This window comes from Chiloscyllium plagiosum, unplaced genomic scaffold, assembly GCF_037043375.1.
Source record: "Chiloscyllium plagiosum isolate Xiang-an unplaced genomic scaffold, Cpla_swu_hap1 HiC_scaffold_42, whole genome shotgun sequence".
NCBI classification, from domain to species: Eukaryota; Metazoa; Chordata; class Chondrichthyes; order Orectolobiformes; family Hemiscylliidae; genus Chiloscyllium; species Chiloscyllium plagiosum.
In genome coordinates, this window is record NW_028270180.1 from 47,838,735 (window position 1) to 47,855,838 (window position 17,104).

The following is a 17,104-nucleotide window of genomic DNA, read 5'->3' on the forward strand; positions in this document are numbered from 1 at the left end:
ATCCCATTTCTGTCGCTAATCGTTATCACCAGCAACAAAGGTTTTGACTAACAAATTCACCACCTATTGCAGTCACCCATCTGGAGTGTGACCAGTTTCACTCAAACGGCTGAATGCAGGCTGCAGTCCTGAATCCAGAATCTTCAGTATCTCAAACAGCTGGCACACAATTGTGGGATGGAGCCAAATGCTTATTTAAATAACTTCATTTATCTTTTATGACCAATTGCTGGCATGGTAAGTGCGACAATCCAAACTGCGCTGGAAAAGAAACCTATAGTCCGTCAGGAACAACTGAAGAAATTGAAGAGTCAGTTTGATCCAAAGTGCAATTTAATTCCTGATTAATATTGTATTTGGAATAAAGGTTATTGCTGGAGAACCAGCAATTCCTGTGAAGTTATGTAGATATTTCCTTCTACATACATCCGAGAATAATGTCAAATACGCTATTCCAGGCCATAGTTAGCACATGGTGGAAACTGCTGGGCTCTGCCTCCCAAGTGTGTATTTTTTCTAGAAGTTAGATTGTGGTGGTTTTTCTTAAAAACAAGCCATTTGCAGTAATAATGTTGTGAATTGTGGTGGAGCCCTGCTGCTTGGACTGAGAGCTGGACCCAGCGCTGCTGTGAATGATGGTACCACTAATGTTGGCATGCTGCTGATGTGGTCTGTTGCTGGGTCACTATCCCAAGAAGGAAACGGCCAAATCTAAAGAGCTGGTGGATCAATTGGAGCAATAGCAGAGTGGCAAACCTTTCTGTGCCACTATTAATGTTTGCAATTGCTGAGCCAATACCCATTGATGAGGAAAAGTCAATCCTGTATGTAGAACTAGAATCCAAAGCTCTTAAGTGGAGAAATTGTACAGTTAGTTGCCCTTCTCTAATTGCCCTAAGCTCTTTACTTGAGTCTTTTCTAGACTGTGCAACACGTGTAAAGTATTGAAGAAATGGGTTTGTCACATCCTTCATTTCCATGTTCCAGCCTGACTGTCAGTGGCTTGAAATCCTAACACTCCTATTCAAGTTTCTAAAAATGTTTTTATTCTGAACGTAAATGTTTGGTTCAATTGACTTAATGGCACTTGATGACCATTTGCAGCTCTGAAAACATCAACTGCTGAAAGTGCGAGGGAGCTGGTGTTTCTGCTTCTCCAGAAACTAAGAAGGTCATTGAAAAGTAAGCTGAACACAATGTGTGACTGTCTACTAACAGCTAGCAGACCTGGCTGCATTTGTGGAGTGAAAGCAGAGTTAATGTTTTTCGTTGAATGACTCATGTTCACAACTTCAGATCTCTCTGAAGAAGGGTCACTTGACTCCAGGTGAACACTGCTTTCTCTCCACAGATGCTGAAAAATATGTTGAGTTTCTCCAGCAACTTCTGTATTTCTTTCAGATTGTCAACTTCCACAGTTTGTTATTTTACATTAAATAACTTATTGACTGGCATGTAATCTTTGCTCTATTGATAGTCTTGTAAAAAAACATTTTAGGTGAAGCTTGCAGTGAATGCTGCAGACCTGATGCTGGGACTGAAACCTGGAGGTTTTGGCGTATGCTAAGGATGGTATATTGCCAGCAGTGACCAATGAAGAGATTCTTCATTGATGAAGGGCTTTTGCCCGAAACGGCGATTTTCCTGCTCCTCAGATGCTGCCTGACCTGCTGTGCTTTTCCAGCACCATTCTAATCTAAAATGAAGAGATTCTTGCCAGAGTTACTCATCAGTTGACAGCGCAGCTTAGTTTCAAGAGTTGCTACTCCAGTAAGAGGGAGGACAGATCAACACATTTCTGAGCCCTACTGTTCATACTGATCATTGCTGAGGCTGCAAAGGTGGGCACAATCAGGGAAATGAGGGAGGCAGGCCTGAGAGATCATGTAGAGTCAAGATGTCAAAGACAACTGGTCTATGTCAGCATGGCTTAGCAATGAGAAGGTGCCAGAGTCCCGCCCTGCCATTTTCTAAATCCTACCACCTCCCAGTTAAAAGCCAGTGAATAATTGAGCATGCATTCACACAAAATCGTTCAATAATCATTCCAGACCTTCAACGTTCAGGCCTTCAGTTGTTCACTTCAAAGCACTGGACTGTGCAATGAGGCTAAACATATTAAAAACATATTGACTACCTAACTCTCTGCTTCCCAATACTATTACATCGGCCACCTCCCCTCACCCCATCTCTTCAAAAAGAACTGACCACGGTTCAAGTTGAAAAAAAGGCAACATATATTGCAGTCATAGCTTTTGAAAGTGGCCTTTTTTAAGAGAATGTAATGTGAACAGGAGTTTCTGGAAAGCAGGAATTTCTGTAAGATTTGCTTATAGCAAACACCACCATTCCAGACTACAGCCCCTCCCAATATTTGCATTACTCCTGGTGAGTAGAGTGATTCCTCTTTTTTTAAAAAAAAAAACATTGTATCAGCTCAATAGAGCCTTTTGATCTTCAGTGTTTATTTCCAAATGTTTGCAAGTTGTTTATAGGTGTAAGCCTTTTGCTTAATTTATGCTTCATTTTGACAGATAGGAATCAAATTTTGCCAGACGTGAGGGCAACCATGAGGAACCAAGTTTGATTTGATCTGATTTTGATGTGGTTTAATTATGCTTCATTTGGAATACAACAATGTGAAAAGGGAATGTTGGAGAACCACTGGTTCCTTTAAAATGTTTTGTGCAATGCGACAAATGCCAGTTCAGACAACAGCAGCTACATGATAGAGGCTGCTAGACTGTCTCCCAAGGAATTTAATATTAGTGACAGAGTTGTCTTAAACAGTAGTACCACCACCCTAAATGCTGAGACGGGAAATTACTTGCTGATCAATATTGAGGTTCTGTTTCTGGCCATTGGAGCTATAGTGAAAATCCTGAAGAATTGGGTTCCTCTCCTTCACCCCACCTCATCGCATCGTTTTGTTTCTCTTTCCTGCTCATCCTCACTCCCCCACCCACCATTCCACACTCCCTCCAAAATAATTGCCATGGCCTCCAGACTTTGGTGACATTTGATGAAATATGGCTATGGATTGGGACGAGCTCCTGGTCTCCTCGCCTTGTCTATCTCCCATACAATGTCGCCATTGAATGCTTCGCACTTTTTATAAGTTAAGTTGACCAGAGGCCATGTGTATCCACAGAGTCAGGCACATTCCCTAGTAATAGTTATTTGTTTGAATCAAACTTATAAAGTGCTTTCATGGTGAATTCGATACAGGCAGCATCACATCCACACCGTTTCACTGATGTCATCAATTAATCGAAGCCTAAATACTGAGGTCATTACACTGCTCTGGTTCAGAGACCTCTAATTACTTCTGGGTTTATTATGGTCAGATCTTGCAGTAAACTCCGAATGGATGAAGGAGCAGAAAAGGAAAAGGAATAAAATTTTCTTTTCAATAATACAGCCAATACTGACTAATATGACATGGACCTTCAGTGAATTTCAAAAATGAGAAATTACTATATTCGGATTCTGAATCAAACATTGAGTTACAAATTGTGCTTGTAAGGGTTAAATTAGCAATATAATGTGAAGAGCTTGAGTTTCTTTTTCTAAGATCAAGAAGTTAAACTTAAATCCTTGCATTTGGGATGTTTTCTCTCTGTCCCAGTTCAGAAAGTCTTTATTTGACCTCTTTATTCCGCAACCACCAGCTCCTGTCCTCACAGCCAAAACTCTCGATGTTGATAAGAAGTGCCAAATATTAACTCGGTGATCATGCACATATTTAAAATGATCCAACTGGTACTTTATGATGAGTTGCAGCTGGGAAAATGTTGACACCTCACACTGTGAATTAGGTGGAAACCTAAGTTTGTCGGAAACAAAAGGAAACAGATTGGCAAGTAAGTCTGGTATAATGTCAGATTTAAATCTGCTATGTTAGGGATCCAATATTGTGAAAGGGAAGTGCTGGCAGTTGTTGTAAGATTATGTTAGGGTTGCCTCACGAAGGCATCCAATGGCAGTGTGGTGAACACTAACCCAGATGAGAACAATCACAGAAAACAACTGCTTGACTGGTTCAGAAATGCTTGGCTTATTTTGAGAGACCAATCTTGAATCAGCCTAAAACATCCAAAGTTTTTCAATGGTCGGTTGAATTTTGCTTGTTTTTTAGTATGAAGGTCTTGCATAGCCCAGAAATGGCTATAAACAATGGTGACATACTAAATAAATGGTTTTCTCTTCTTTTCACCCTGTACTGACTCTTCCACACCCCAACCCCAGCATTCCCTCATTGTGGTGTACTGTAGACATCCTGTGGAAGTCAAAAGAACCACATACCAACACGACCACGATGGTTCATGATGCATCTTGAAAACAAATAACGTCCCAGCAACATTTTCCAGATCTTAGGACAGCATTGCCAATACACTCCAGGGGGATGGGTGGTGATGGCAGCAATAACTAATAACATTAGCAAGATTACAAGACTGGGATACAAGGTATACTGCTTTGTCATTACCCCCCATTAACTTCACCATTACAAGGCTAAAATCGGGAGCATTGGAATCTTCACTGCTCACCTGGTGATTGGTTTAATTGCAACAATAGTCAAGAAGCTCAATGTGATCAAAGAGAGAGCAGTTTGATTGACTGGCAAAAGAACTAACGTACCTAATTTCCACTCCCTTCACCATCACTGAGCTACGATGTTGGGCTACGAAGGCATCCAATGGCAGTGTGGTGAACACTAACACAGATGAGAACAATCACAGAAAACAACTGCTTGACTGGTTCAGAAATGCTTGGCTTATTTTGAGAGACCAATCTTGAATCAGCCTAAAACATCCAAAGTTTTTCAATGGTCGCTTGAATTTTGCTTGTTTTTTAGTATGAAGGTCTTGCATAGCCCAGAAATGGCTATAAACAATGGTGACATACTAAATAAATGGTTTTCTCTTCTTTTCACCCTGTACTGACTCCACGGAATGGACGACAGCAACTCATTAGACTTACACTGAAAGGACCTTTCCTGTCTATAATCTCTATTTATGAAGAGAACAACGATCAGCTAAAGGCCTGTTACACCTGATTCTGAATTTGCATGGATATCTCTGTTCTTTTCTTTTCACTATGGCAAAATAATGCGATTTATTAAAATTGCACAGTCATTGACTAACTTAAGAAAACTAGTCGATCAGGCTTGGAATATTTCCGTCTATGATTCCCTGGGTTTGATAGTATGTAGTTGACAGTGGCCCCAGGGGTTCTGCACTTGTTTCAGAGATCTGGAAAGAGATGTTTAGGATACTCAGAGGTGGCATTAAGATGTTATATAAATGCACAACTTTTCTACTCTGCTAGGGTAAAGCAGAGTGCATCATTTGACATCAATCTGCTTTTCTTTGTTGCATTATTGTATGGAGTTTATTCTCTTAAGTCAATAGCCTGGGCTTTGCCCAAAGTTTAAGAGGTTTTTACTCACATTGGTGAGTTTCTGTATCCCATGAGGTAGATTCATTGCAGACAGTAATGGGAAATATAGCAGATCAAATATAATGTTGCTAATTGTTATTACATCTTTGAACATGGATAACTATGTGCTGTTCTATGAACCTCAAGATTTAAAAGCCTTTTCAGTGGAGCCACTGCTGATTTAACCAATGCGCTATACTGGTGAACTCACTGATACTGAAACCTCTATAATCTGGGACAATGATGAAATAGAAACTGACTGGAACTGCAACTTATCAAGAAAACTAGGGATCAGCGAGAAGTTGAGGCCGAAGCTTAGAATACAGAGGCACTGCAAACCCAAACACCCATTGACACAGTTTCTCAAAATGAATTATGATGTGGTTCTGCACTATTCGGTTCTGATCTCTGTGGTTTGTGGAAAAAAATGATATCTGCTAGAAGACAACTACAAAGCTCTCTTGCGATAATGTGACACAGAATCAAGTGAAATTTGGAATTCTCCTTATGGGGCTTCTTTCATCCTTTCAAGTGGCAGCTGAATTTGGTGATCAGGTATCAGTTACTATCAAATTGGATGAAATCTTGATAGTGATTCCTTTATTTACATTTCCCTATCTCTGAAGTTTGCCCCATTTCTTTATGAAAGGGCCAATGTGTGTGAGATCTCTTGAGTGCTGTCCATAGGATAGCCGTGCTCCTGCCACTGTGCAACTTCATATTGATATCTGCCTTTAAAAACAATCTGAATCTATGGTCACATACTGGTGTCGGAACTAACCGGGGTTCATAATAGAATGACTAATTCTTCAACTGCTGCAAACCAATATGGGTTAGAGTTTCAAACTGTCATTATCACAAAGGTGCTTTTGGTGCCACATTCAGTATTCAGAATGGCAATTAGGTTTTCTGTTAGTGCAGAATTTCTCTCTATTACTTTAAATAATAGTGTGCTGTGTGTATGTGCATGTGGTTTGTTTCCATTGATTTCTGTTCCTCAATGGCTTTGAAATTGTTGTTGTATAGGATCAAAGGCAAATTAATGTCTCCACAAGGGCATTGTTGCTGGTTTTCCTCTGAGACCATTGCAGAACTTTACCAGTTCAGTGTAGGCCTGATACATTATAGTTAAGTTTCACCTCTGCCAGCTGGTACAACACGGAAATTTGAGTATTGATGATTTTTTTTTATTATTTAAGTCTTTAATATTGTACTTAGCAGGACACTCAAGAATTCCAATGAAAAGGGAGAAAGCATTTAATCTGTCTGAGTAATGATGCTGATTGGGAAAGGCATGGAGAGTGGACCAGGTGATGGTTGGCAGTTAACTGCCAATGCTTGTTATGATTCGACTAAATTGGCGACGGCCATTCTCTGCCTCATTTGGCATGACAATACCTTGACCACTCAGGCAACCTGCCAATTGAAAACATAACAAAGTTCAGTTGTCAACTGTCCATCACGATCTGACCAGTCCATTTTTCCATTGGGAACATCTCGATCAATCATTGTGCACTTTCCAATGCATCAGAACTCTTTTCCTGTTCAGCATAAAATGTTGTTTCCCTTTATGTCAAAATATTTCTGTATTTGCAAACAATCATTTGAATTTGGGAACCTTTTGTTCATGGAGTATCCAACACCCAGCTGATATGATTAAAATGGAATCTAGTTTTCGAATTTGAAATGATTTAACCCCCTGACAAGCCCACTTTGTTCATGAAGATCCTATTTGAATATTGTATCAGTCTGGCTATTGAAAGACAGCTTTGGAAAGTTGTTTACTTTGGTCAATTTCTATTTAATGAATTGCTGAAACGGTGCAAAATGCATTCTATTGCATTTACAAAACTAAGATATCTTGTGAAATCAGGAGATATGCACAGTGCAAATAAAACTCCCATTTACTGCTGGCCTGGACAAGACTGGTAAACTTAAACTTGTACTTATAGAGAAAGGACTGAGATCTTAACTGGCTCATTATCATCTAATGTATTGAGTTTAAACTTATGTCTATCTCTAAATTTTTCAAAGCCTTGATCCACGCTGTCTCTTGTACCCCTTATATACACACTCTGTTCTTTGGTTCTCTGATTGCTTTATATCTTTTTGTCCATGAGTATGGCCAAGCCCCCTGAATTAGCTGTACTTTACTGATAAACGTCCTCAGATGCTCTCAGGTACTCATTCTCTCTTTGAGGTCTTGCTTAAAAGCCGGTTTCATGTTTTTGGTCTTGGTCCTAACTCTTCTGATACATGCCAATAAACTTCTCCTGTTTGGCATTTGGTGAATCCTTTTCTAGTTTGGAAGGTCGAACTTGAATAAATATAGGATTAAAGACAGGATTCTTGGCAGTGTGGAGGAACAGAGGGATCTGGGTGTGCAGTACATAGATCCCTCAACGTTACCACCCAAATGGATAGGGTTGTTAAGAAAGCATTTGGTGTTTTGGCTTTCATTAACAGGGGGATCGAGTTTGAGAGCCGCGAGGTTTTGCGACAGCTCTACAAGTCCCTGGTGAGACCACACTTGGAATATTGTGTCCAGTTCTGGTCTCCCTACAATAAGAAAGATGTTAAGGCTTTGGAGAGCATGCAAAGAAGGTTTACCAGGATGCTGTCTGGACTGGAGGGCCTGCCTTATGAAGAAAGGTAGAATAAGCTCAGACGTTTCTCTCTGGAGAGAAGGAGGAAAAGAGGAGACCTGATTGAGGTATACAAGATAATGAGAGGAATAGATAAAGTCAATCGCTAGACACTTTTCCCTAGGGCAGGATTGACTGGTACAAGGGGTCATATTTTTAAGATATTAGTAGAAAGGTATAGAGGAGACGTCAGAGGTAGGTTCTTTACGTAGAGAGTTGTGAATGCATGGAATGCATTGCCAGTGGTGGTGGTGGAAGCAGAGTCTTTCGGGACTTTTAAGCGACTGCTGGACATGCACATGTTTAGCAGTGAGTTGAGGGGTGTGTAGGTTGTTATTATATTTTACATTAGGATTAAACCTTGGCACACTGTCATGAGCCAAAGGGCCTGTTCTGTGCTGTACTTTTCTCTGTTCTATGTTAAAGCATCTCATAAATGTGAGTATTTATTGTCCACTTTGGCAGATTTAATTGATTCTAATTGGAATGTATCTGCCAAAGCTTTAGCAAAACTGAATCAGCAAACAGCTTCAAACTGTGCACACATCCATCATAAAACATTGCTGCTCCACATTAACTTTTCAAATGCACTGCTCCATTCCAAATAGCGGACCACCCGTTCCCAATCATAGGAATTTGTTTCTGATGGATGGAAGTGGTTGGTTCGGTACTTCTGCCATTTTTATTGAACTCATCCCAAGTTACACTTTAGAATTTGACAGTCAGGACAAGACTGTTTGTGTTAAGCTTTATCAATGTTGACCAGTTTGCCAGCTGTTCATGTTATTGAATATTGGAATGGGACTGGGGTCTATCAGCCCCAGGGACAGGCTGCAAGGTCATTAGGTGGATAATAATAAGGGAAGGAAGGAGTTTCAGTGGCTCTCATATTTCCACCTCCGCAGTATTTTATTGATCCCAAATTAGGGAAAGGATGGCCACTCAGGTGGTCAATGTAGAGTCTGTTCCCACCAATGCTGGCAGTTTGTTAGCAGTAGGTGGGTCCTCCATTGTGTGGGAGACCTCCTCCTGCATCCTAGAGACACGCCTGAAGGATGTCTCCCGCCTAGTGAAGTACCTTATGGCTCACAACAGGGTATCCCATCTGCATACTGGAACAGTCTCCTGTCAATGGTGGCGAACATTACGGGAACTGGAAATCAGTGTAAGTGAGTGAAAGAAGCCGTTAGGGCTAGAGTGTACACAACACTCCCAGCACCAGGTTGGCAGGTCCTATTGAGGCCATTAATAAGTTATTAAGATCCCCCAATTGGTGCATGGACACTGGGTTACTCCTACTCCTAGTAAGAGTACTGTGATTATTGCTGTTTCAGTGCTAGCAAGCAAATAGTGAAGTGTGGCCATGTGATAAAATCATTTACATTCAGTGCTGGATACTTGAGACTTTTTTGTGAGAAACTTTATAATTCTTCTAGATGTTCTTAATACACTTTTTGTTTCATACAATGGTGGTTTTCTACACAGGATTACAGAGGAGAAACAGACCATTTGGCACAATCAGTTCATGCCAGTGCTTATGTTCCACTCAAGGTGTTTCTCATCTTTCCTCATCTAAATCGCCCATTGTAATTCTCTATTCCCATCCTTCCAAGAGATCACCTAGTTTCCTTAAAATACGTCTAAACTAATGATTTCAACTATTCCGTCTGGTCACATATTCCCCGTTCTCATCATTCTTTCAGTGAAGAGGTTTTTTTCTGAATTCCCTTTCGGATTTCTTGAGGTACCGTCTTATATTGACAGCCTCTAGTTATTCTCTATCCCATAGTGAAATGTTTTCTCTGTACCTTCTCTTTTCAAAACCTTTCATTATTTTAGAACTGTCATCCTTCTTTTCAAGAGAGAAGTGAACAGCACAACAATTCTTCCTTGATATGCACAGCCAGAAACTTGTGTATCATTCTTATAAATCTTCTCTTCACTCTCTCTCATACATTCTATAATATGTCAACTCGAACTGCAGGCAATACTCTTAATTATAGTCAACCAAATTTCTATAGTAACCCTACTTTCAAATCTATGCCTTTAGATAAAAAGCATAGAGCCTTGTTTGCATTTTTATGGCCTTTGGAACCTGTGGTGAAATTGTTCGTGACTGATGTAATTGTCTGAAATCCCTTTGTTTGTCTCCCTCACTTAGACGTGCATCTTTGAATAAATGACCTGCACATTATTCCTACCAATACGTAACACCTTACGTTTATCTGTGTGGATCTTCATTTGCTAATTATTTGAACATGCCGTAAATTAATTAATGATCTCTTGCAACTTTTTGTAGTCTTCAGAATTGGCTACATTTCAACATTCCTTTCCAATTTGGTGTCATTGAATTTCTACTTTTTTTCTCGTAATTAGATGCAATATTAATTTGCAGTTTTACTTAATTTTGTTTTGAATTTTTAGAGAGGTGCAGTAATCCACACGGTAACTATAACAACTAAATGTAGAATGACAGATAGATGAAAATTATTACACGCACAGGACTAATTAATAGACTCTATTAACTTCAAGGTAAAAACAGAGAATTATTTTTTACACGAATGATATGGTGAGATTATCCGTAGTGCAATCACTTTTGTCCATTTCTTTTTTGTTGCAGTTTATTTCCCCAGGTCTTTCTGTGCTACTGGTATGAAATTGAAAAGGCACCCATCCTCCATTTTAAACTAAATGATAATAAAAAAACAGCGTTTATATAAAATGTAACATGATTTATGAAACCATCCCTCTAGGCTTATACATATTCACAACCATGTAGAGTTATATTGGAAGAGGCTGAATGAGCTGGGGCTGATTTCCCTGGAGCGTTGGAGGCTGAGGGGTGACTTTATAAAGGTTTATAAAATCATCAAAGGCATGGATACAGTGAACAGACAAGGTCTTTTTCCCTGGGGTGGGTGGAGTCTCATCTAAACCTCGTTTAGAGTGAGAGGGGAAAAAGTTGAAAGTACCTAAGGAGTAACTTTTTCATGCAGGGGATAGTGTGTATGGAATGAACTGCCACAGGAAGCAGTGGAGGCTGGTGCAATTTCAACATTTAAAAGGCATCTGAGTGTGTAGACGAATAGGAGGGTTTAGAGGGATATGGGCCAAGTACTGGCAAATGGGACTAGATTAGTTTAGGATATCTGATCAGCATGGGCAAGTGAGACTGAAAGATCTGTTTCCAAGTTGTACATCTCTATGACTCTATGATCTACCCCTTTGCTCTTAATGTACTAGTCGAATCTCTGGATTATCTTTAACATTATCTCCCAAGGTTATCTCATTTTCCTTTCTTGCCCTCCTCATTTCCCTCTTTACAATGTCCCTGCACCTCTTGTACTCTTCGGGATTCACTTGATCTCATTTCTCTTTATCTAATATACGATTCATTCTTAATCTGAACCAGAGCCTCAATATCTTTATTCCTCCAATGTTCCCTCCTCTTACCAGCCTTATCTTCACACCAACAGGAACATCACGAGTCCGAACTCTCGTTATCTCACTTCTGAAATCCTCACTCTTGCCGGCCATCCCTTGAGCTGCAAACAGTCTACTCCAATCAACCCTTGAAAGTTTTTGTCTCATACTATCAAAAGTTGCCCTCGTCCAATTAAGAACTTTAACTTATATATAATGCCAATCCTTTCCATAAATATTTTACAACTAATCGAATTATGATCCTGGCCCCAAAAAGCTCCCCTACTAACCATTCAGTCATTTGCCCTGCCTTATATCACAAGAGTAGGTCAGATTTGCTCCTTCTGTGATAGTTACATCTGGATATTAATGAAGAAAATTGACTTTAGCACTTGGCAAATTCCTCACCATTCAAACTCTTAAGATCATGGCTGTCCCACTTTATGTTTGGAAGGTTAAAATTTGCTATTATTCCAATCCTATTATTCTCACGTATAAATAAGATCTTTCTACATATTTGCTACTCAATTTCACTCTGACAACGGGGGGGACTATTACAATCGCATAAAAGTAATCATGCTTTTCTTATTTCTGAATTCCATCCACATAGCTTCACTAGACCATCCCTCAGAAATCCCTTGTGTTAGAACAGTAGTAATGTTTCACCACAAGAAAAATTGACTCCAATCTCCTTCTAGCTCTTCCTACTTCTGCCGTACCTTTGATGATGGGAGGGGCTTTGAACATAAATTATTCAACTTACTGGTGATGGTTAGTAGCTGAAAATAAAGATACTATGGGTGACTTGGGTGATGGGAAATAAAAGGTTGCATTGTGTGGAAGGAAAATTCTGGATAGAAACAAGAATTTTAAAAAACGAACTCCATTCTGTCTGCCCAGGTCTTGCCTACACCGCGAAACCTCCAGATTTCTTTCCTTTTATTTTGATGAGTTTAAGTTAATCTCAGCCGCTGTTTTGTACTTGTTAACCATTTGTTAACGGATGTTTGCCGTTTCAGAATGTAGGTTGCCTTATCGTGTACGTTCTCAGAGTTCAGTGTTTGGAATTCTTGTTGGTTCAACCTGTGCTTTGGTCTATAATGCAAAATTACAGAAAAATATTAATAGCAATTTAAAATAAAATGTTAGGATATTGGAAGAACAGCTAAGAGCTTCAAAGCTTGACAGAGGGGTTGTGGGAAAGGACATGGAAAGCAGCAGAGTTTCCAGAACTTCTAATCTCTGCCTTCCCTGATCGAAATCAACCTGTGATTTATAATTTTTGAGGATTGTTATTCATTAATATCGGTGTGTCAGATAGATCTCAGTCTCAGGGAGGTGTGACGTGCTTCTTTGTTTTGTGATGAACTCAGGGGAACACACAATAGTAAGGGGGTAAAGCCAAAGGGGTGCAGGAGCAGAGGATCCCCCGTGTGTATGTGCACAAATAAGGGAATGTACCATGACACGTGGACAGAAGAGCAAATACACCCGACTTCATCACCTTACGCTGTAGAGAACAAACACACAGCAATTATGTTAAACTGAAATAAAACAGTCTCTTGTCTCATCTGGAATGTTGCATCTAGTTTCAGGTGCCACGTTTTTGAAAAAAATGCAAAGTTATGAGATTGGGTGCGTGACTGATTCACAACACTATTCCCGGGATGATACACCTCACCAACTCTGAGAAATTGAGAATGTTCTCCTCTGCTGATAGTTTCCAGACTCTGTGACCAGTTGCTATGATTGGTTCTCAATTCCGTCTTGCGTCATATAGATCCCAATGGCTGAATATTTCAGGTACTCATGAGCTGTGCCTTGCCTGATCACAGCGACCTTTGATTTATTATTTTTGAGGGTTGCTGTTCAGTAATATCCCTGTATCAGACAGATCTCAGTCTCATTCCGTGGGATTTGACAAGTGTGGTGTGTCAAGTAGATCCCAGGAATTGTGCTCCATGAGATTTATGTGTGAGAAAAACTCCAGTTATGAGAATCCGCCCTTGGATTGTGCACGTGTTGTGTCTGAATACCTGACTGAACGTTGACATTTTTGACTGATGAATGTTTCGTTGGGCGCTTTAGGTGGCGATTTCTGCATTACTAACCCAGGCTGCCCTGACATTGGGAGTACTTTTAGTTTAGACAGTGTAGAGTAAACTTTCAAACTCCGTTGTCTGCCTTTTTTCGGCTTCTGGTGGAGCCTATAAAATTATTATTATGTGACCCGAGGCCGTGACCCTTGGTGCATAAGCGGAAATGTTCTCTAATCATTCTGCCTCTGGAGTGTTCCATCAGGCATATCGTGTGAAAGATGTATTTACATTAGTGGGCTGCATGGTAGCGCAGCATTAAACTAAATGACTGGATGAAACACAACCAAACAGAACAAGTGAAAGTATTTGGCTGGGAAAGGAGTAGGATGTGGGAAAATGTATTATTACTGATTGGCCTTGAAGAAAGAATTAAGCAAACTCAAGATTAGTGCATATTCATTCGAGATTTATTAACCATTTCAGAAAGCATTTTTATCCAAAAGATTGATGTAAAAGCTAACAGAAGTGAATATAATGGCTGGATGCCACATTGAGACGAGAACACATGCGCTGTGAGCTGGGAATTTTCTGTACATCAGTAACAGTCACAAGAAAGGGAATACAAAGGCTCATCTGAAAGGGTAGGCAACCACTCTGAGAAAGGAACAAATAAAAACAAAACAAACGGGCTTCAAACAACTGGGAAGCTACAAATTCTTCCAACTGCAACCATCTCAAAGATATCAAAGTAAAAAGGAAAATCCATCAATAATTGTCTCAGTTACAGGCTGATAAACTGAAGTCATCTCACTGTTAGAGTCAGCAACAGGACAGATTGGAGATTGGAAATTCAGAGACCTTGATAAGCAGATCTGGAAAATCAAAGGGGTCCACAACTCATTCACTTAACCTGGAAAAGAGAGAGAAAGCAATGACGCAGATATTTATGATCAGGGACTTTCAGATATAATGTTTATTCAATGGCATACTTAGCGATTTCACAAAACATATTGGGCTGCTTGGTGTGAGAAAGATGTGATTATTTTCACCTTCACCAGAGTGACGGCAGCGCTGTAGAAAATACTCAGGAAGAACAAGATGATGAACGTGGAAGCAGTTGTCCAGATGTTGCTGTTATCATCCTCATAGTCTTCAATCCAAGTGCGATCTATTGAATCTATGAATATAAAGCCGAGAGACCGCATTTAGATTGTTTATTGATCCAGATCGATCTATCTGCATCCAAGTCATGTAATTGGAGACCATTACATCTTCATAAAGCAGTCAGGCATTTCTCAAGTGTGACTCTTATCTGTATCTATTAGTGCATTATTGACTCTCAGCAAGAAATTACAAATACTAACTGCACATGTTCTTTCTTCATTGTCCATGTCAGAACGTTTTAAATTACTTTTCAATTCATCTATTATTTAAGGATATTACTATTTGAGGAATGCTTATTACGAATGATGATTTTAATTATATCATTATATTTTAAATATAGGCTGTGACAGCACTTTAGTTGAAAATTGTGGCCATCACTGAATAAAAGTTCAAATGTGATTCTCATCTTTTGTATTGGTGACCAATTGCTTGGTAAATCATGAATATAAGTGACATCACAGTCAGGACATTGCTTCATATTTTTGTTTGTAGGATCTGTATATTTAGGAATATGTTTTTGTACGTGTGTCCCTTAATTTATTTGATCTACTGCTTGGTATGTTTGGTTTTCCTTTAATGTTTGTGTATGTGGTTATAAGAGTCTCTTACTTCACTCTAGCCCATGTTGGAGTCTGTGCATCAATAAACATATTCCTGTTCCTTTACTGCTGGTGTGCTCATGTGTTTGTGCACCTAAATTTTGGTCTTTTCACATTGTGTAAGCATCATCATGCTAATATGCCACTTCGTTGCTGCCTATGCTTACCTTGTAATGTCTTTGTGAGTGTTCACTTTTCATTAGTGCTATCTGAAATGTGTGCTCATGTGTCTGTTTCAGATCCTACCTAAACTAGGTTATTTTCATGTTTATGCTTAATAAATGTTAGCATGCAATGTTATGTTTTGATGGATGTTTATATTTATATGATGATGTTTACTTGTGTGGCAATCTTTCCCAAACCATCTCCTGATAAGCTTGTCTGTGCTATTGTTTGTGAATGCTTGCTGATCCTTGTGCCCATTATCCTTATTTAATAAACGCCCCTCTATTTGTTCATCTATGCACTTGTGTGTCTGCATGTGAGACTCTGAATTTGTGTGTGCGTGTGATATTGTATACATGCTGATCAATGTGGTTTAAAAATAACTAATTAAGCTGCCTCTGTCATCGTATGTTTGTGATTCTGAAAATGGGAAAATAATGATATTAATGTTTATCTCTGTGCACTTACGTGCCTGTGTGATTTGACATGTGGAAGGATATTTTTCGGAATTTGTATCTGTGTGTTCATGTGTGTATGTCTGTACGCATTGTGCTGTATGAATGTATATGTATTCGTGCCCATTTGTGTGTTACCGTGTGTCGATGTTTCTCATGGTTATATGTGAGTACTCCTGTTCATTTGTGCAAATGATTTTCTTTTGGTGTATGTGAGTTTTTGTATGAGCTTAGGTGAGTGTTCAAGTACCACTTGCATGTGTGGTTCTGTGCGAGTATGCGTGTGTGACATCTTATCTATATGCACATTTATGTGTGCACATAAATATGTGTCTTTAGGTGAGAGCCCGTATATGTGTCATTACGTGTGTATTTGCGATCATCTCTCTGAACCTGTTCTTATACCAGACTGCAATTTTCATTATTCTAATTTATTGTTCTAATTTTAATGCATTGCCCATAATTAGATTTGACCTTGGTGTTGCAGGAAACGTTTCCCATCGTCGTGCAGAGATAAGTGTTTTATGAGCAACTCTTCTGTTGCAGTGATAGAACTTCTGTCTCTGAGAGAAAAGGCATGAGTTCAAATCCCCACTGCCCCACAGATAACATTTCTGAATATGTTTATTAGAAAATGTCAACTTGTGTTCTGTATGTGAAACAAAATGATATCAGGTATTCGAATACCAGAATTGATCCCATGTGCTCCAGAAAACTGAGACAAAACTATGGAATTCAAACTGGGACAATGCAAACACCAGTTTTGGATTATGGGAATCAATGTTAATCATTTGTTAACAGAGCCAAGCGTGTCTAACATTCTTCAAAGGTGTTGTTTTGCATGGAAATGTTAAATCTTTGGACAGTAAGCAAGAAGCTGACTGTCCCTGTTAGCAACTGGGTTACATTACAGAGGACATCTACCATGAAAAATCTGCACAGGGAGCAAGAGGACAGACCATTCATGGTTCCCCTCCCCTCTGCTCCACAACAACTTATCTGTCGATTCGCTTTGGTGTGAAAGTGAAGATACATTCTGTCAACTCATGCGCTGGCGCAAGATCCCTGGCAGTTCCCCAGAAACAAAGGTTACATTCAAACTGTTCTGCATTCTTTACGATTGGTATGTTCCAATCAAATTTAATTTTAAAGTGTCTTAACTTTACATTTCCAAT